This window comes from Pseudochaenichthys georgianus, unplaced genomic scaffold (genome assembly GCF_902827115.2).
Source record: "Pseudochaenichthys georgianus unplaced genomic scaffold, fPseGeo1.2 scaffold_483_arrow_ctg1, whole genome shotgun sequence".
In the NCBI taxonomy this organism is placed as follows: Eukaryota; Metazoa; Chordata; class Actinopteri; order Perciformes; family Channichthyidae; genus Pseudochaenichthys; species Pseudochaenichthys georgianus.
In genome coordinates, this window is record NW_027263047.1 from 89,889 (window position 1) to 111,069 (window position 21,181).

A 21,181-nucleotide genomic window follows, 5' to 3' on the forward strand; every position below is an offset into this window, starting at 1 on the left:
TGTCACAGCAGCATATGGACAGTCAATCTACAAGAATTACAAAATGACTTTAAAATACAATGTAATAAAATACAAATAAAATAAAGATCTAAACATTATACAGTATACATTATATTATATCTTTATTCTACTTTTTTGTTTTGTTTACATTTTACTTATGTCATTTTAACTTTTTCATATATTTAGTGCTAGATTGCAGTAAATATATTTTAGCAGGGTACAGTATGTACTGCATATGCAGGAATGTACTGCATTTTTGGAAAACCGGCATATGCCTAATATAATGTAGGTTATATGAAATCTGAATGATGATGATCAGATCAGAGCTTAAAAAGTGAACAGAAAATGAATCTGCGACGATGTTGATAATTGAAATGTCATCAATCATAATGAAAAAACATATCATTTAATATATCTGAGTGTTTGTATTTGTTGGATAAGACAAATCAATTGAAAACGTCACCTTACGACTCTCCTAAACTTTGTTGCGCAGTTTTAACTATTTGAACAGTAGCTGAAACGAATGAGTTGCAGCCCGAGGCAAGATTCTTAAGCTAACAATATGTTCATGTTTCTTCAGTGAGAGGTCATTACCTAAGAAGTGACCATATGGTTTGTCCATTACCATGTTGTTGTTTTTAGATCCAGAAGTGACAGTGAGTGGAGCTAAATGAAATCTTAAACTGAGTTAGACATTCTAGGTGACCAAAGTGTGAATATTAACTCGAGTGAACTGAAATAAAATGGTGAAAGGGTAAAGTGGAGAGATGCTGTGGGAGTAGCCCCGCCCTGCAACATATTCTGCTTAATCGTCTATTTTAATCAAAATTAAACCAACATTTACTGAAGGATTATCATGTTGAATTAAAGAAAATTAGCAATTGAGACCATAAACCCATCAGAAAATTGTTGAACAAGTTAATAAATCAAGAGAGAAGCAGAAGGGTTTTCTCAACTTCAATAGAAACTTAATTTTGCAACTATGGACTCACCATCTTCTAGCCATTAATTCCGCATTTGCTTTCATCGTGTATTCTTCATATGCTATATTATACTAATAAAGCTTTGTTTTTTATAAAGGAAGTTGGTTTTCTCTTCTCTTTCAAAGCAAGTCATACAGAAACCAAACATATATGTTGTGTCATTTGAAAAATGTAAGTTTGCTATAACTCTTTACAACATTTACGGCCCGTCCACACAGCGGCGTGCGCTGACGCTTGCCGGCGGGCGTGTCTGAAACCCGACCAACAACCAATCACATGAATCTCCCGCCCCTGACACACAAGCAGCGGTTTGATTGGCTAGAGCTTGTACTGGCATATGATTCGATTGGCTGACGCCTCGCCGAGGCGTCAAAAGTTGAACATTGCTCAACTTTTGCAGCGAGCCACGCCAGCTACGCTCCACGTCGCTTCCCACGATGCATTTCCGCTAAAAGTGACGTCACCCCATTCAAAGTGAATGGGGAAGCGTCAACGCACGCCGCTGTGTGGACGGGCCGTTAGGGTTAAGCAGAGAGATGTGGCTGCAGATAGATACTGAGTGGGGAATTTAACAATAGTCTTATGTTGTAATAATGGCATTTCTGCAATGTACATAACTCTCTACTGACACATGCACAAAGAGTGTGGGTGAAATTCCCTGAGGATAAACACATGTTCTGTAAGGGATACACTCAAATAAAATGTCTTCATACACTACAATGTGAAATGACAGTATATCTGTTAAATGTTTAGGAGTAGAACAGAGCGATATGGACAATGTTTCTTACCAGACAATATAGTAGGGTTTTGTTGCTCTGACATAATATTTACACTAATCCATGAGATGATTCACGATATCAGAGGGAATGAGCAGTCTGTAGAATACTGTCTTCTCTGCAGCAAAAAACAACCAATCTCTGCTGTGCTGCGGTAGCTGAGGCCTGGTTCCACCTGCTCTGCTCTGCTGTGCTGCTGTAGCTGAGGCCTGGTTCCACCTTCTCTACTCTGCTGTGCTGCTGTAGCTGAGGCCTGGTTCCACCTTCTCTACTCTGCTGTGCTGCTGTAGCTGAGGCCTGGTTCCACCTTCTCTGCTCTGCTGTGCTGCTGTAGCTGAGGCCTGGTTCCACCTGCTCTGCTGTGCTGCTGTAGCTGAGGCCTGGTTCCACCTTGCTCCGGGAACAGCGTGGATACTGTTGTGCTGGACTGGGAGAATGGCGGGTGTAGTGTTTCTGCTGTGCCCTTTCTTGGCTGTGGTGGACAAGGAGAAGATCGCTAGTCGTCCTGAACAATCTACTGGATTCGGGTATGTTCTGCCGCTCGCAGTGGACATCCCCTGTACAGTTTCGGAGGTGTTGCACAAACAATTGCTGGTTGCACTGTCGCGGACATTCATTTCGGAAAATGTGTGTCTTTCTCACATGCCTGCCACGATGGTCCTTCAGAATTGTTTTTTAAACTCTAATCTCACTTTCGCGAAGTTTGCTGGTGACTCTAGAACAGCTGACAATGTATGTGTGTTGATTAAGAGGAAAAGGTGCCTGGTATTTTTATTGTTGTTACTATCAGGAAATGTACAGCCAAATCCAGGTCCACCTAGCAGTATTAGTCAAATAGCTACTCCTGCTGATTTTATATCTAGATCTGGGCTAGGTTTAATTCATTTAAATGTGCGTAGTCTGTTACCTAAATTAGATTTTGTCCGTATTTGGGCGAGTTCGACTGATGCTGATGTCCTTGTCTTATCAGAAACGTGGCTAGATAAATCCATTTTGGCCTCTGACATTTACATAAATGGTTACAGTGTATATCGTACTGACCGGCCTAAAAAAGGTGGTGGCGTTGCCATTTATGTGAAAAATAAGTTTTGTGTAACTAATATGGTTTCCAAATCTGTTAGTAAACAGCTAGAATTTGTAGCCGTGAATATTGAGGTAACAAAGGGTCAACAGGTCATGGTGGTGGGCTGCTACAGGGCCCCTTCGGCTGTCAAGGACTCTTTATCATCATTGGCAAAACTGTTATCGCAACTTTCCTACAAGGAAATAGTGCTGCTTGGTGATTTTAATTGGGACTGGTTAACTTCTGTGTCAGAGGATTTTAAAAACCTGTGTACCTCATTGAATTGTACCCAGATTATAGACAGTCCTACTCGCCCAAATATTAAGCCCCCAAATAAATCCTCCTTAATTGATCTAATTTTAACAAATGTTCCACATAAATACTCATCTGTGGGAGTATTTGCTAACGATGTGAGTGACCACTGTGTTGTGGCCACAATTAGGGACACTAAGGTCCAAAAGGTTAAACCACGTGTCATCACAAAGAGAGACAAAAAACACTTTGTGGAGCAGGGTTTTTTACATGATCTGTTTGATTTTGATTGGGGTAGAATCAATCTGTGTGCTGATGTAGAAACTGCATGGTCTTATTTTTATCTTGGTTTTATGAAAATTATAGATAGACATGCACCTCTGCGTAAATTTAGAGTGAAGGGATGAAACAATCCCTGGTTTTCTGCTGAGCTGTCCAGTCTCCTTCATGAGAGAAATAATGCTTGGGCTAAGGCTAGGAAATCAGGCTCAGAGGTAGAATGGCTGCGTTTTAGGCAGCTAAGAAATAGCTTCACATCTCAAATAAAAAGTGCTAAATCAAAGTACTATTTGTCGGTTACCACAGAAAACCTGAATAATCCTAGGAAATTTTGGAAAGCCATAAAATCGATTTCCACCGGTGATATCCCAAATGAGCTACCTCCGTGCCTTACCACAGCATCTGGCTCTATATCAGACAGGGCTACTATGCTAAATTGTTTTAATAAGCATTTTGTGTCTTGTGGCTCTCTGTTTGATTCTGTCACTGACTGTACTTCTGCTTCTGTGAACGCTCCAATCCTTGACTCTGAACAAAGTGGTCTGGAAAACCCTTTCAGTTTTACTCTGAAATACACTGGTATTGTTCATGAAGCATTATCCAAGTTAGATCCTAGGAAACCGGCTGGCCCGGACAACGTAGAACCTTTCTTTTTAAAGATAGCTGCAGATTTTATTGCTCCGCCTCTTACTTCTCTTTTTAACCTCTCCCTCAGCACGAACACAATTCCAAAAGTATGGAAGTCTGCTTATGTCTTGCCTTTACTGAAAGGAGGGGAGGCAACTATTTTAAATAACTATAGGCCAATCTCTAAATTGTCAGTTCTGGCTAAGGTGCTCGAACGACTTGTGAGTGAACAAGTAAAGGAGTTTTTATGTATAAATGATATCCTGTCTAAACAATGCTCTTTTCAAAAGCAAAAAAGACACCAGAGCCTGTTTTAGATATTGTAACTAAAACTTGAAGTTGTTGCCTGTTACAAATACCTTGGTATCTGGCTTGATGATTGTCTCTCTTTTAAACTTCATGTCAATAACCTGCTAAAAAAACTGAGGGTTAGGCTAGGTTTCTTTTTCAGGAACAAGTGCTGTTTCTCGCTTGAGGCCAGGAGAAGGCTAGTCACTGTGACCTTTTGACCTGTGCTGGACTATGGGGATTTGTTTTATATGAATGCACCTGCCAATTACCTGAGCAAATTGGATGCTGCGTATCACAGTGCTCTGAGATTTGTCACAAATTGTAAAGCGCTTACACATCACTGTACCCTGTATGCCAAGGCAGGTTTACCATCTCTCTCTGTACGGAGGCTCAGTCACTGGTACACTTTTATCTATAAAGCTTTGTTGGGCAAACTCCCGTATTACATCTGTTCTCTGGTAAAGCAGAAAGTTGCGGGCAGCTATTGTCTGAGATCGCAGGATGTGGTCTTGTTAGATGTGCCAAGAGGGAGGACTGTCTTAGGTAAGACGGCTTTTATGTGCACAGCTCCACTTGCTTGGAACAGCCTACAGTCCAAATTGAAATTGAGCAATTTTATTTCTCTGAATGTTTTTAAGGCACGTCTGCACAAGATGCTTTCTGACACTATGGGTGTAAGTGTTGGTGAATATGTAAATATGATGTCCTCTATTGTTTGTTTTTATGTTGTTTTTATGTTTCATGTGGAACTAAATTGATGCAGGTCTCCCTTGTAAAAGAGATCCATGATCTCAAGGGACCTATCTGTCTGAATAAAGGTTTGAAATGAAATGAAAAAACTCACTGCAGAAGATATTTTCACATATGTTGCCTTAACCAAAATGTGCCCATATAGTCAGGGGGCCAACACTGATATTGCAACTTAAGTAATCACTTTTGGGTAGAAGCTGTAAACCTATCCAGTATTCATGTTTAACCCCTTGACATATGGCCTAGCTATGTTGACATCTTTGAAAATTATTTTTTTTGGTCATTTAATCATTGTAAGTGGTAAAATCGGACCTTTTTTCACAATGCTGCCAAATTAGTGACAATTTGCTCTCTAATTTCTAACAATTTTGTAATATTATCCCTCATTATATCTCCTGTGAAAGTATGATCTTAACTATTGATTAAAAAAAAATCAACCAATGGTAAAACAATATCATAGCCTACCACATGGGGTGCTGTGGGTTGATACAGCAAAACACAGCAGCAATGTCAGTGAAGCAAAATAGTTATACAGTTCAAACTAATGGGTAGTATTTGAGATAATAAATAGTTTGAGTCTGATATTGTCGACTAAATAACAGTTACCTCCGGATTCGACCACCAAGTGTTGCCAAAAAAACAGGTATGCTAAACCTTTTTCCATCTACAAGCTAGCTAGCCCATCTGCTAGCTAGCTAGCAGCACAGATCATTCCATCTTTTCCATCTCAATTTTTCACTTCACCAACAGTCAAATTAAGGAGTACTGTGTGCACATGACTTTTTGTGAGAATGTGTACTGGTAAAATAGCTATAGCATCTATTACACATGTATATAGAACACTAGAAGTTTAAATCTGTTGGTTAGCTAGCCAGCTCCTGAGATAATGTATAGCTAAAGATGTTGCAGTGATCCACTTTTTAATTTCTCCTCACAAGAATAGAGACTAGAGTAGTGATACTATGTATTTGCCTTTCAGATGAGCCAATATGGAGCCAGAGGGAGCTCTAATGAGTAAAAGAAGAAGAATAGCAAATTATATTAATTGGGGAAAATGCTTTATTTGTCAACATGACTATGGGAAAAACAGGCAAGATAAACTACTAAGAAAAGCATCTGAGGATGGACTGAAATGCATTAAACTTCGAGCAAGTGAACGAGTAAAATACAAAGATGTACAATATGTTGATACTCTAGATCGGATTCAGGAGTTCCTGGACACAAAAGCCGAAGAGGTCCAGTGGCACAAGACATGCTATGCTGATTTTACCCATGCCGTTGTCATTGATCGTCTTAAGCAGCGCTTTGAAAACACTAAGGACACACTGGAACCTGCAAGCCGCCCTCATTCCACTAGAAGTTCAATTGCTCCAGTCATTTGGGAAATATGCATTTTTTTGTCAGGAGGATAAGTCTCAGGAAAACCTCCACACTATTCAAGTCTTACACACATCGGAAAATATTCTTCAGCTGGCTCAGCTAGACACAGTATTGAGATGCAGGCTTGCAGGAGTCAATGACCTGATTGCCGCAGAGGGCAAATATCATCTTATCTGCTACAGGGCATTCTCCAGGAAGTACCAAAGCACTACGCCAAGAGCAGACCCATATGCCATTTGCTTAGACCAGGGGTGCCCAACCTTTTTTGAACCGAGAGCTACTTTTAAAGTTGCCAGTCTGCCGAGATCTACCAGTCCAAATAGAGAGGCGTAGCCATTACTGACAGCCTACTACCAGGTAAATACACACTTCTACTTGTATAAAACTGACCTTTGTACGATTAATACTCCATAAAATACTGCAGATCCTTTATTTGACCTCTTTCGAATCTACACACATACAAGTATTTAACTGAAGTTACACAACAGAGTTGTTGATACAGAATTTATTCACACGTCACTACAGTGGGTAATGTTTAAGAAACATTGAACAGTGCTGCCACATATGACAAAGGAAAAAAAGAAAAGACTCTGAACGCTTTCTTTGCCATTATATAAAAATAGTGTTGCTACAAAAGTATAAATTAGGCTTACTAATAAGACAACTCAGATCTGAAGCTACTCAGGAATCTGCTGCCAAAGTGCAATAAAAAAGACAAAATTAATAAAATCAAACCCTTTTTTTGTTGCATTTTAGTCGAGTATAAAAATAAATGCCTTTAAAATAGGATGCAAGCAACACTAGTTTCTTAACCTGAATTGATGATAGACTATAATCAATTTAAGTTTGCATTCTTATACCATTTTGTACAATAATTATAATGAATAAATTCAAACAAACTAAAACTTACAGCTGATTAATAACGGTATCTAACTTGAGTTTTTATTATATCAAAAACCTGTTGAAATGCTTCTGTTATTTTTATTACGCATCGACAGCCTCCAGGAATGCTTCTTTCACAACTTCGCCATCTTTGAAAGACTTAATGTGTTTCGCAAGAACGTGACTGACACGATAAGATGCTATGGTAGCAGCCTTGCTCTTGTTGTTGGGCCTGGTGAAAATGGACTGCTGTGCATTTAGCTGTCCTCTCAGGCCCCTCCCCTTTTGGGAGCGTAGGGCAGAATTGGGAGGGAATTCCGTCTCGTAGCGTTTGTGCACTGTTTTGAAATGCCGCTCCTAAATGACCCTTCTTCGATAAAGCCACGCTCGCATTGCAGATGAGACAGATGGACTTTGAATTGGAATAGATACAAAAATAATCATCCTCCCACTCGGAGTGAAAATTATATATTTTGGGCTTTTTTGCTTCTGCCATAATTGCGGTCTTGTGTGTGTGTGCGGACTGTCACTCCTGTTGACACGGACAATGTCAGCGAAATAGTGCCCACTGCCCTCCAGCCACGCCCCCACACATGGGGTCACGCCGGCCAATCACAAAGCTTTGGTGCGTTCAAGTGCATTATTCTTTATTATGTTATAGGACATTAACGATAAAACAGAATATTGTTGTTCTATTTTTAGACACATCTCGCGATCGACTGGTTGGGCACCTCTGGCTTAGACAATGTGGCAGATGAGCTGAGAACTGGCCTTGCCAGGGGTGAAATATACTCTTTGAAAACTGTTTGGGAAAGATACTGTGAAATTATTGAAGACTTTAACTTGGAACCAGGAACATACAACAGTCATCATTTCAAGACTAGGCTTGACAAATTGCTTGAAGGGAAAGCATTATTTGTGCAATCATTGAGCCCAACGAAGCCCTTGATGATATTTCCTGAAATGACAGCTGAGGCTGCTCTCCAAAACCTAAAGAAAACAATGGATGATGAACAGGAATCCCAAGATGACACTAAAGGAATGAGAATGGCTAGTTGTGACGATGAGATACTGAGTTGGCTGTATTGGGTGTCATTAAAGATCAAGGCAGACATCAGGGAGTCCCCAAGACATGATGTAATGGGAGGGATTGATCAGCACCATGCAGAAGAAGTGGTGCCTGAGAGTTTGTACCTGCTGTTACGACTTCTATGCACTGATGATGACGACCAAGACAATATGGATAAACAAACCGTGAACACAAAACTACTCAGCATTGCTCAAGACATTGTGTTCCTGGCATCTGGTGGACAAAGACCAACACCAAAGCACATTGGAATTGGAGTTGCAGTACACCAAGCTACACGCTCAAAGGGCTTAGTGCAGTTACTTCATGCTGCTGGGCACAGTATAAGCTACGAGTCAGTGCTGAGAACAGATACTGCTATAGCAAACGAGGCTGTGAAACAATACTTTGACAATGGTAGAGTATTTATTCCACAAAACGTTGTCAATGCAAAGCTCCCTGGATACATCATGTATGCAAATGACAATATCGAGATTAATGAAGAAACCCTTGATGGGAAAGGAACCTTTCATGCCTCCCAGACTGCAGCTTTCAGACGAAGTGAACCTCAAGAACAAATCCCCAAAGTGAAGCTGATATCAGGCAGAGCAAAGTCATTCTCAATTCCACCAGGGATGTTTGAGCTCAAGGATGCTAAAATGGAATCACAGAAGCCCCCTCCAAAATGCCATGGGCCAGTTACACCAGAAATGTATGATGCAGACACGCAACTAACTAAGCAATCAAAGAACCAGGAGCTTGCCTGGATTCTGTGCAGACAACAGAACTCGGAAGTTGTTCCATCTTGGAGTGGATTCAACCAGCTTATGTCAAAATCAGATCACCAAAAAACAGTAGCTGGAATGATGCCTATCATAAATTCTCCAGCACATGACTATGACACAATCTGGACGCTGTTACAAAACTGCCACAAAATGACTACACAGCTGGGCCAAAGGTACACAGTCATAACCTTTGATGAGCAGCTCTACTACAAAGCAAAGATGCTTCAGTGGCATCACCAAAAAGAGTGCGAGAATATTGTTATTGTCCTGGGTGGCTTTCATGTGCAAATTAACTTTTCAAAGGTCATTGGCAGGCATCTTGCTGATTCTGGACTGAGAGACATCCTTGAGGAAAGTGGTGTGTTTGGAAAGAACACAGCTGAAAACATCATGAACGGAAAGGGATGGAACCGTGTAGCCCAGGGGTTCTCAAAGTGCGGCCCGCAGGCCCATGGCGGTCCTCGTAAATGTTTCTGGCGGCCCGCGATAGTTAATGTGACACGCTGAAATGCATGCGTTATATTTTAATCCTCCGTGGTTGTATCTAGTAAGAATTAGAATGAGTAGCTTTCCAGCGGTATCTCCTGTGAGACTGTAACCAGGGCACTGCAGCCAATATGGCCGCTCAAAGCAGCTTGACTTTACACTGTGTGGGATTGGTGGATTTGTGTGTCCGTCAAGGAAATCTCGGCCGGCAGCCATCATGGTCTGAAATGACCAATGGACATCGAGAAATCACTAAGGACCTACCCACCAAGTAAACAAAACATAAACCACGTGTCTCCCATCAGTTTACGTCTGTGAGGAGAGAGAGAGAGACAGAGACAGAGAAAATGGCTAAACAAAACTTTACAGTTGCCGACTTCGCTAGAGATTGTTTTCGCTAGCAGCAGTGAAGATAGAGCCTCAGAACCTGAAGTCTTCGACTCTTCTGAAGAAGAAGAAGAACACAAAGACAACAACAAGGATCCATTTGGACATGGGTAAGTGTTAGGGCTGTGCAATTAATCGTATTTTAATCGCGATTACGATTATGGCTTGCGACGATTATGAAAACAGCATAATTGACAAAATACGATTATTTTGCTGGGTGCGCTTTCGCCCCTCCCTAAAAGCCCACTCGGCCACCTGGGAGTGACATGTCGTGTGAGTGTTCAGCGCGAGCGAAGACGTCAGAACAAGAGCAGCAACTCGTTAAAAAGAAGGGTAAAACTATTTCCACTATTTGCAAGTACTTTGTCATTACGTTTCACATCGCTAAAGATATGTGCCCAGTTAGCACTGTTAGCAACCAGGGCTTCAAGCAACGTGTCAACACGTTGGACAAGCGTTACGCGATGCCGTCTCGGTATTATTTCAGCAGGTCTGCGCTGCCTGCACTATATGACACATGCCGTGGGGAAGTTGAGAGAGATGTGGCGTCAGCTGACTACTTTGCTACCACAACAGACCTATGGTCTCGCCCAGGGGTGCTCAACCAGTCGATCGCGAGATGCGTCTAAAAATAGAACAACAATATTCTGTTTTATCGTTAATGTCCTGTAACATAATCTTCCTGTGCCAGAATAATGCACTTGAACGCATCAAAGCTTTGTGATTGGCCGGCGTCACCCCATGTGTCGGGGCGTGGCTGAGGGTCTTCAGTACAGGCGGCTTGTCACCTGCCTGCGCTCATCTCTGAAACCAGACCATGTCAACAGGCTGGTGTTTCTTGCATGAGCAGCCCTACCAGCATTTGCCACGGTGGCCTAAACATTTTTATTTGGTCTTAAATTGTAGTTCAACATTTATTTCCTGTTACTTCTGGACCATGACGGTTGGCCAGCCTTCAACGTTTAACTGAGTGGAATATGTTGAATATGTTTTACCAACATGTTGGCTATATGTTAAGGAGTTTTCAGTAGGTTGTGACCGTGCACTGCATCATATTTGATTTAATTTATTTTGGTCTAATTTATTTGTATTTATCATATTAATAATATATGTTTAGTATGGTTTTGGAAGTGCGCTCCAACATATTTGTTGATCTTGTTTATTGGTAAAATATTATTTGTTTTAAAGTTCAATAAATGGTCAATGAATAATCGTCAAAATAATCGTGATATCAATTATTGACCCAAATAATCGTGATTATGATTTTTGCCATAATCGCACAGCCCTAGTAAGTGTACATATTACAGTAATAGTGTACTGGCAATGTGTGGGGAATACCGCGAAAATGAACAATAGGTTTATTGATATATATTTGTTATCGATAGTCATGAACTTTTTATTGGGACGAAATAGACTCCATTAGCAAACGTTTACTCTGTGTTAACGTTATGTTGGTGTGTAAAGTGAGATTACATGTGTAGATGATTAAATTAATAATTTATTCGTCCCACAACGGAGACATTTACAGTGACATGTTTTTGCCATCGATTATTTTATCATACTGTCCTGTACAGATGAGACTTCGTCATAGATTTATTTATGTGTGCCTGTTATTATTTTACCGTCCTGTACAGATGAGACTTTGTAATCAGATGTAGCCTATGTATATGTGTGTCTGTGATTTTATACTGAAGTAAAGTAACTGGAAATGTGTGTGTGTGTGTGTGTGTGTGTGTGTGTGTGTGTGTGTGTGTGTGTGTGTGTGTGTGTGTGTGTGTGTGTGTGTGTGTGTGTGTGTGTGTGTGTGTGTGTGTGTGTGTGTGTGTGTGTGTGTGTGTGTGTGTGTGTGTGTGAGATCGAGAGAGACTCCTTCTGCAACCTCCCAAACTTTATTTGTATGTGTGCATTGTTATTTGTGCTTGAGCAACATTTTACTTGAACTTTATTTCAATGAAATTAGTTGTAATTATTGTCCTACACAGGCGGCGTTTATCCAGCACCCAGAACATCCATCTGTGCCGGTCCCCAGGTCAAGATCTACTGTGGCCCAGAGCCATCACCACCAAGGACCAGCAGACCAGCATCACTACAGCTGCCTCCACCTCCATCTCAGGCTGCCACCAGGTCAAGATACACCTCAGCACAAAGGCTCCACCACAGCCATCACGATCAACCCAGCCAGCAAGGAGGTCTCGTGGAGGTCTCGTATAGCACTTGTACACCCCACCTACACAGCAGCCCATGCACCATCACCCCCACCTACACAGCAGCCCATGCACCATCACCCCCACATACACAGCAGCCAGACCCACTGTCTTGGAAGACAGACAAAGACCTTGACACTGTCTTGACATTTATAATGAATAGTTGGTTGAAAGTTCTGATGTTCAATATTGTAAATAGTTAGATTTTCCAGTTTCTTATATTTATATAAATAGTTGGTTGTAAAAAACATATTTATAATAAATTGTTGGTTGAAAAAAAAGGTTGAATGCTCAATTTGTATTTGTACACGTCACATGAACCTTGGTATGTAATATGAAGTCATTATTCAGTCCTAATGTATCTCAGTCCCTGCTGTGGTTAAAATAGAGTGACAAACACCTGTTTTACTCAAAATTCGAATTAACTTTTTTTCATTTTAGACATGAATAACATATTTATATACAGTGTAATTCAAATATTTCACTGCTTTTGTGATTCTAGGACTTTGGTAACCAAATCTAAAACACCAAAACAATTCGATTTTGATATGTAACACATGGGGTGCCATGTTAGAAGAAATACATTTAAAAGGTGATTTAAGAAAACATCTAAAAATCGAGAAAATACCCTTACGGCCCGTCTACACTACAGCGTCGACAGCGTCGACAGCGTCGAAAGCTCCAAGCTGCTCCAAGCTGCCCATTCACTTTCAATGGGGTGACGTCACGTAGCCGCGCTTTTTCGCCGAACTGAATTGTGGGTAGCAGAGCGAGGCGTCTCAGGCGACCCAGGCGACCAGAAGTTGAACATTGTTCAACTTCTGGTCGCCTGGACGCCGGAGTAGCCAGCGCCAGCCAATCAAATCCCGTTTCCCAAAATCTGACAGCTGAAGCCGTAGCCAATCAAACCGCGTCTAAGCTGGGAGAGATATCCCGCCGTTCATTTCTATATTTCAAAAAAAGTCGGAGGAGAAACTAACTATCGCCGTAGAGAATCACCCGGTTTTGTATGACCAGACCCTCTTCACCTACCGGGATACAAACCGGAGGAACCAGGCATGGAGGGAGGTGGCAGAGACAGTGGGGGAAACTGGTAGGTTTTCGCCTGTTTGGGGAGTTTATATATATATTGCTCGCATAAAATCCCCGGGGGTTTTTGCTTTGTATGTCGGGGGCGGGAGATTCATGTGATTGGTTGTTGGCCGTGTTGCTTGAATAAAATCCCCAAGCTCCAGACACGCCCAGCTCCAAGCTATTTTTGGAGCTGTAGTGTGGACGCTCCGTTAGACTCCAGAGCGTTAAGAATGGTAAAACTGCGCCCCCTGGGTTGTCATTCCTAAATTATGAATGACAGCTTGTGGAAAGTTTGCTAGACTACTGGTTGCATGGCAACTAGGCATCTCGCAAGTTGCGGTAATTGGTTAGTACAACAAAGAAAGGATTTGTTTTGGAATTTTTTTGTGTTCCGTTTTTTTTTGGGCGGCCCTCAATCCAATATTGGGTACCTACATTGGCCCTCACTCATCAACACTTTGAGAACCCCTGGTGTAGCCCGTGCACACAAGCTAACATTTGAAGCACTTTGAAGAATATTGTGGCCAAGCTTTCTGCAATGGATGGAAGAGAATGACTGCACAATCTACAACAGTTGCTTAGAGCTGGCAGATGCACTGTCTGGGCACATAGGAAGTGGAGAAATGGAAGCAGCTTCAGCATGCTATGAGGAACTTGTGCTGAAAGTTGGGGAGATTCAAGATCTCCTTGTACAGTTTGACAAGGCCAATGAAGACAAGCCAACCTTTACCTTCTGGAGACAGTACATGGACCTTGTGTCTATTCTCCTTGCGTTCACCCGGGCACTGAGATGTGGTGATTGGAACCTGTACATGTCAGCCTTCAAGAGCATGATGCCTTGGTTTGCTGCGTATGATCACACCCATTACACAAGATGGGGTGCTGTGTTCATAGCAGACATGGAACAGCTGGCACAGACAGCACCAGAGGTCTACCAGGGCTTCCTAGATGGTGATTTTGTAGCCAAGGAGACCAAACACAGCTTCAACGAGGTGCCTTTCGACCTTCGCCTTGAACACATCAATAAAACGGGAAAGGTTGCTGGAGGATTGATAGGCATCACTAGAAATGATCCAGCAAGAAACCCAATTTTAATTCGTCGTTCAGATCTAATCCCTTGTGGTGCAGCCTTTAAAAACAGGAAACCAGGGTTTTGTTATGGCCTTTTTCAAAATCTGTAACGAAATGTACTCCTAAATCGTAATATTGATATACTAGCAGTATATTGACCAGCCCTATACAATGGCAATTAAACATCTGAAGTGAAAGTTCAAGTACAGACACTGGTGAGAGAGAACAGAAGAGAAACTATAGCTTCTGGTTTATTCTGGAGCGACAGTTTTAAAAATAACTCTAACACACACACATGCACACGCACGGACGTGCGCGCACGCACACACACACACACACACACACACACACACACACACACACACACACACACACACACACACACACACACACACACACACACACACACACACACACACACACACTGTAGAGTGAGAAAGTGGTCAAAAGTGATGCAAACTGCTCCAATACAGGGGCTGCCTCAAATATTTACCTGTGTGTGTGTGTGTGTGTGTGTGTGTGTGTGTGTGTGTGTGTGTGTGTGTGTGTGTGTGTGTGTGTGTGTGTGTGTGTGTGTGTGTGTGTGTGTGTGTGTGTGTGTGTGTGTGTGTGTGTGTGTGTGTGGTGCGTGCATGTGTGTGTGTGTGTGTGTGTTAGAGTTATTTTTAAAACTGTCGCTCCAGAATAAACCAGAAGCTATAGTTTCTCTTCTGTTCTCTCTCACCAGTGTCTGTACTTGAACTTTCATTTCAGATGTTTAATTGCCATTGTATAGGGCTGGTCAATATACTGCTAGTATATCAATATTACGATGTAGGAGTGTGTGTGTGTGTGTGTGTGTGTGTGTGTGTGTGTGTGTGTGTGTGTGTGTGTGTGTGTGTGTGTGTGTGTGTGTGTGTGTGTGTGTGTAGGTGCGTGCGTGCGTGCGTGTGTGTGTGTGTGTGTGTGGGCGCTAGTCGCTTCAACTCCAACTCACTGCACTTCCTCTTTTGGGAACCGAGCATTAAAAATCTTATTTTTGCCTATCATCACATGAATCATCCTTATATTCCCTATATGTCCCTCTCCACTGCCTATCATTGATTCCCAGTCATATTTCAGACAGTTAGACCTCTGCAGACACACAACGAGAGGAAACTTACCGCGCTTCAACCAATCACCTCGACTCTTGTTCTTTTCGGATGTGTGTGCTCTTCTAGACTCTGGTGACAATGTAAAGAATATTCCTCATTTCTCCTTCGTTTGTTCCATCCCTTCTCGGTAGTTGTTGTGCGGGCTGGGCTGGAGGTGCGGACGGGGCGGCAGAGCTCAGCGCACTGGGATGCATGAGGAAGTTGGAGCTGTGTGCATCTCACAGAGAGAGAAAAGAGGAACCAGCCCTCAGCGGTCCTACTCTACTGGCTGAAATACCCGGCTTTTTTTCTTTTCTTCCCCAGCTGCTTGTTCAGTGATAGAGATGAACGGAGAGAGGCGGGCTGCCTGATTAAACACGCAAAATGAAAGATGGTTTAAATAATCTCTAAAGCCTATGTGTATTTTTAAGGCTCTGTGCCTCTCAGAAAATGATCTATTTTCTTTATTTTAAGAGTGTTTTTAAAAGTGGTCTTAAGTAACAAAGTAAATAACTCAAATACTGTTCTTAAGTACATTTCTGAGGTTCGTGTACTTTACTTGCGTATTTTATGCACCTTTTGTTACTTTACAGATTTGTATTAATTATGTGAAATATAATTGTAGTCGCCAAAATCCCAAAAAGTTTGCCTTGTAACTCGATACCTCAAAAGTTATTGTTCTTGGCCACGAGCTTGGGCCTGAGAAGCAGTGTCAGACTCGGAGTACAAAATCCACTGGACGTTTCGGTTGCTTTTCAACGTTTATTTCCAGCAAACATAAAACAAAATAGGAACACAATATGTAACATAAACTTAAAAAGCAGATCCTAATAATCTGTCTTTTAATAAGCATAAGGTTGCGTCTGCGTGTCAATGACGATGACGATAGCTGCTGCCTGCTGCTCTCCCGTCACGCACCGCACCTCCAATTTAAAGCCTTAGCCCCGCCCCCTTCACCTGACCAAAGCGCACCTCTCACTGAAACAGACAAATGCATTAATAAAGGTTCCAAATAAATCAAAACAAAATAAACTTAAATGCGGCTCCTACAATAATGAAGTCTTAAATCCGACTTTAGTTCCACCTGGAGTGAATCCACCAGCTACCCTGCAGTCTACAAAGTACTTCAGACTAGCTGCACCTTCACCAGCTTTGAGAACACTTTCATGATCAATCATTATAAAACATATCATAGATATTATTCTGAAATGGACAAATCTGCACAATCACTACTTTGAATTTTTATACTTTAAATATGTTTGGATGCAAATATTTTATAGGCCTAGATAGATAGATAGATAGATAGATAGATAGATAGATAGATAGATAGATAGATAGATAGATAGATAGATAGATAGATAAATAGATAGATAGATAATTAGGTTGTTATACCAGCAGTTTGTTCAGGCATTACAATATTTAAAAGATGGAATAAAGTATAGACATAATACAATATCAAATAAATAAACAGCAAATATAAACATATCTACAGTAGAAAAGACAAATATCACAAAAAATATACAATATAACATATTCCGGATAAATGTTGTAAATGTGATAGATGTACACAGTCTGGAGATCATATTTCACCCACATTTCTGAAAATGTATCAACTTATTCTAAATCATTGTGTGTTATAATTATATTCAGGGCACCTTTTTCAAAAATCCAAACCTGTATGTTAAAATGTCTAATTATGGTCTCGGCTGCCATCATGTCGGATGCAGGACCGAGGGAAGGACGGATAAACGTGTGGACAGATGTGAGGGACACATTTGCATTGTGTACAGGACAGCTCTAACATGCATTCAAATGAGGCTGACAGCTATCATGCTCAGTGCCTCCTCTGGGTGAAGGGGGGTGGGGGCAGCTCAGCCTAAGGGCCACAACAGCAGCTCAGCCATAACCAACACATCCTCACTCCCAGGTCGGCCTATGTTGACGTTATGTCAAGTCCCCTGCCGGCTTTTTCCAAGGCCTTAGCGTCCATTTTCAACGCAAGGGGGGGGGCCTTAGCGTCCATTTTCAGCTTTCCGGGATGTCCATGTGCTTCTATGGACGCTCATGGAAGCACGGCATTCATTTGTGTCGACTGCCCTTAAAGGCAATGTGAGCGTCCATTCTCATTGGATAGCGGAGAATTGTACACCTGGAAGTAAATATTCCCCTTACTGACGATTGATTTTACAGTGATATCTGCACTACTCATCGACTAAAAAACACCAGATTATCCTTGTTAATTACACAACATTGATTGGTTTAAATTGTGTGCAATGCTTTTGTATTTTTCCCCTTCGATTCGAAGAAACAAATCTTTTTTCGGAGTAAATGATGGCAGAAGACACTACACTACCCAGAATCCCCAGCTATCATTTCTCCCTGCAGAAAAAGAAAACATGGCCGAACTTCGTTTTATTCTGGGTGTAAAATGCCTATTTTAAAGTTAGTTTGGCCATTAAAATGCGTTTTGATGTCATTTGATGCGAGAAATATGAGTTGTTATTTCAGATTATGTGTGCAGTGGATGTACATGATCTTTAGTTTGCTAGTTATTACGAAGATTACTTCAGGAAATTGCGTCCAACGTTTTCATTGTTACCAAGGTGGTTGCTAGGGACGCTGCTATCGATATTATTTCTGTTATGTTGTGTAACTGTTTAATGGTGTTATCTTTATTGCTACCCCCTTCCCCGTCAATGTATAGTGTTGGTCCACAGCGCAAACATATTAGTTAACAAAATCCGCATCTAAAGATACGTTATTTCCCCCTGTGCAATTCCAGTCTCACATCTCACAGCACATCGTCATTAACAAATACCGGAAACAGACCGAAAACATTTAAAGAAAAGAAAATAATACCTTATTCCGAGTGTGCTTGCTTTTCTCTTTGAAAGTCATCACATAAAGGCATTGTAATACACGGTTCGGCTGCATTAAATATTACATATCTGCCGTAGTTCTGTATTTATAGCCCTGATGAGAATACAAACATGACGAACTGAAAACGTGACGTGGATCATAAATATATCAGCCATTAAACAACATCTTACATTTCTTTTCACACAATACGTCTCCTTGCCGTATCAACACTAATTCGGCTCACTTTTATATTTGATCCAATTGGTAGATAGGCTGTATTTACACCATAAAGGTGCACAGATGATATAAAGAGACACCTGGTGGTTAAAGCATGTTATTGAATTTCATTATTTTTATTATTAGATATTAATAGGATCCCTATAAAGTATATTCATTACTCGTTATTCTCTACTAATAGTTAATTAAAGACTGTATATAATGACTATTTTGCACATCCCGTTCAAGATTTCAAGATGTTCTAAGGTTTATTGACATATCTTATAGGCCTACACAACTATGGTGGAGTTCTGCACTGAATGAAAAACTTGGGTCGCAGGTTCCTCAACAGTGCATTACAAGACATCTATCAATATGTGTGCATACCTCCAGCAATGTTAACTATGTTGAAGCACTTATTTTAACTGATATTATACATAATGTATTATACTCTTATGATGTATGCAGATATTTCATCTCCGGCCTTGTCAGGTATTGAACAATCAATAAATAAAGAACACAGAATTGTTAAATATAAAACACAGAATTTGTGTGATTATACTAAATGATTTTCAAATAAACACCACTGCATATTTAACTGTTACACATGCTGATGTAACGCAAATGTTCCAACTTGGGATCAATAAAGTATATCTTATCTTAAGCTGATCGATGGCTACTGCCATATTTGCAAAATGTGCCTCTGAACCTTGACAAGTGCATGTTTCAGGCTTATCAATTAATGTAATGTAATGTAATGTTATCAATTAACAACAGGAGGGGTCACAAACATAAGTCCAGCTGTTAAATAAAGCTCTTCTGACCTTAGCTGGCGTGTGGGTATATATATTAATACTGCCCATTATGGGCACCAGCAATTTCCACCCATTTATTAATTATATGTTTTAAATGTGAGTGTTTCCTGTCCCCTAAACCTCCAGGGATGTACACAGTTTAATACTGGCAACTTCTTATTATGGGAAATACGAAAACGTCTTTTAAAACTACAACTCCCAGTAGAGTCGTGCCATAGAGAACATGTTGCGAAACAGAATAGCCAGCATGTGTAGTTCTGGGGACTGGGTGGGGGAGGGGGGGGACGCGGTGGACCCGTTCAAATCCAGTTTTGAACAGTCTGCCGTGGTTCCATCCCATTTCAAGTGCTGTTCGAGGCTCGGTAACCCTGGAGCACACTCTCCAATCACAGAGCTTGAGGACTATCACGGGGTTTGTCAAACAGAGCACATGGTGTAGTCCAAACGATAGCTGGGGATTCTGGGTAGTGTAGTGTCTTCATTGCCTTTAAGGGCAGTTGACACAAACGAATGCCGTGCTTCCATGAGCGTCCATAGAAGCACATGGACATCCCGGAAAGCTGAAAATGGACGCTAAGGGCCCCCCCCTTGCGTTGAAAATGGACGCTAAGGCCCCCCCCCTCGCGTTGAAAATGGACGCTAAGGCCCCCCCCCTTGCCTTGGAAAAAGCCGGCAGGGGACTTGACATAACGTCAACATAGGCCGACCTGGGAGTGAGGATGTGTTGCCATAACACGTCAGAGAACGCTCCCGGCTCTCCAGCTGTAATCCTTAATCTACAGTGAGGATTAGACAGTGAGTCGCGATGAGATGGAGACATGGAAGATAATTGAATGACATCAGAAAAAATAGGTAGAATGTTTAAAAATCGGTTGAGGATAAAGAAAAGAAAAACAATCCCAGCGTGAGGGATACAAAGAAGGACGAGTTGTTAAACAGCTGCTTACAGATGTGCTGATGTTGTGTGTGCAGGCGAAGTGAGACACACAAAAACACACACACACATACATACACACACACACACACACACACCTCAGTCTGGCTCTCTATATTTAAATTTCAGGGGAAATGTGTTCCTCTTTTAGCAGGTTGGAGATCCACAGTCTGATTATTACACGGGGAATGAATAGTAATAGAGTTTTATATTCCTCTTTTCACATTGACATTTGGACGAACAATGTGAATGATGAGGGGCATTGTGTTTTTCTCAGATATTGCTGGAGGTTGACCTGCTTTTTTACATGTTGTTTTTATGTTATTTTGCTGATTTTTTTGGAACATGTATAATAATAATAATAGCTTGGATTTATATAGCGCCTTTCATGAGACCCAAGGTCGCTTTACAGAGAAGAACAGGAGTCAGACAGTCAGACAAACAGTCAGACAGACAAAACAACAAATAGATTAGGGGCCATTGCCTTGGCAAACAGATGGGACTTGAGGGCCCTTTTGAAGGCGTCAAGCGTGGGGATGTTGCGCATCTCCACAGGGAGAGCGTTCCAGAGGGTGGGGGCTGCCACACTGAAGGCTCTGTCCCTTACGTTTTGCAGGTTGGTGCGGGGGGTGGTAAGCAGGCCGGAATCTGAAGACCGCAGGTTCCGGGGTGGGGCATGTGGGCGAAAGATGTCCGATAAGTACTGGGGGGCATGGGCATGGAGGGACTTGTAGCTAAGGAGGAGGACTTTGTAAGTTATGCGGGACTTGACCGGCAGCCAGTGGAGGTGGATGAGGGTGGGAGTGATGTGCTGCCACGGCTTTGTATGTGTGAGTACCCTAGCAGCACAGTTTTGAACATACTGGAGCCTGTCCAGGGTTTTTTTGGG

At 41.6% G+C, this 21,181-nt stretch overlaps 1 protein-coding gene across 2 annotated transcripts in view; it reads right to left on the reverse strand.

The window, feature by feature from the left end:
• hck (HCK proto-oncogene, Src family tyrosine kinase) overlaps positions 1-15,701 on the reverse strand; it is a 61,093-nt gene extending 45,392 nt beyond the window's left edge. For both annotated transcript variants that reach the window (XM_034078796.2, XM_034078795.2), the window contains exon 1: positions 15,499-15,701. The gene's annotated coding sequence lies outside the window, so the exon portion shown is untranslated. The remainder of the gene's footprint in view (positions 1-15,498) is intronic.
• Between the last annotated feature and the right edge of the window lie 5,480 nt (positions 15,702-21,181).